Raw genomic sequence first — 893 nt, 5'->3', positions numbered from 1 at the left:
TACGCAAAGATCCAACATGAAGTGAACGTTGTGTTCGAGTGTTCAACTATAAGAGCGAAGTATTTTTCACGATAATATAAGATAAGAATTAAAATATCAAAGAACCGTGATTCCGACATCATATTTCAATTATTAACGATCTAAAATCTCTCTGATCCATCAGTACAATACAGTAATCCCACACAAATTATTCTTTAGCTTCTTTCGAAATAACTTCCAATAAACTTTACCCGAAATATAACACTATAATCCAATTTGTAATCTAAAATATGTAGCTAACTTCTGTCAATTACCTTCACTAACGTAATAATTCTAAGCAAGTGTTGTTTTAAAACTTAAACATAGATTTATGACTGTAACATTCTATACTTTCAAAAATTATCCCTTAATTATAATTTTGGTAAAGTATTGTATGAATAATTAAAAATGAGGTATCAAGATTTAAATAGTATTAATATTAACCCTTGTGGGATAATTTTGATAGTAGGATAAACTCGGAAGGCAGATATTCTAAAACTATAAGCCTACGATCTCCATCGATAGATGGCATCGATGAATTTAAAACTGGACAATGGCGGGAATGTGCAAACATTCAAATATTTCATGTAATGAAAATATGAATATTCTACATTAAAAAAAACATGTTGCGTTCAACTATTATTTCGATTTTAAACAGAGATGAGTGAAATAGAAAAGAGAATTACATTGTAAATGCTGTTTAATGTAACAGCAGGTTCTATACAGTCTAATGAAGCATTATAAGAAACTGTTAGTGTCTTTTCAATAGATTTATAATTAAAGTAAACAATATTTCAAATTCATCGTAATTATAAATAACGATTTATAACACAATTTACATTATAGTTGCAGTACATAATCCAAATGAAACGTGT

At 27.9% G+C, this 893-nt stretch overlaps 1 long non-coding RNA gene across 1 annotated transcript in view; it reads left to right on the top strand.

Moving 5' to 3' along the window:
- LOC143259903 (uncharacterized) overlaps window positions 1-893 on the top strand; it is a 131,514-nt gene that overhangs the window by 129,915 nt on the left and 706 nt on the right. The window lies entirely within an intron of this gene.

The sequence above is a fragment of the Megalopta genalis genome, chromosome 8 (assembly GCF_051020955.1).
Source record: "Megalopta genalis isolate 19385.01 chromosome 8, iyMegGena1_principal, whole genome shotgun sequence".
In the NCBI taxonomy this organism is placed as follows: Eukaryota; Metazoa; Arthropoda; class Insecta; order Hymenoptera; family Halictidae; genus Megalopta; species Megalopta genalis.
Note: the sequence above shows the minus strand (reverse complement) of the source record. Positions and strands in the feature narration are given on the sequence as shown.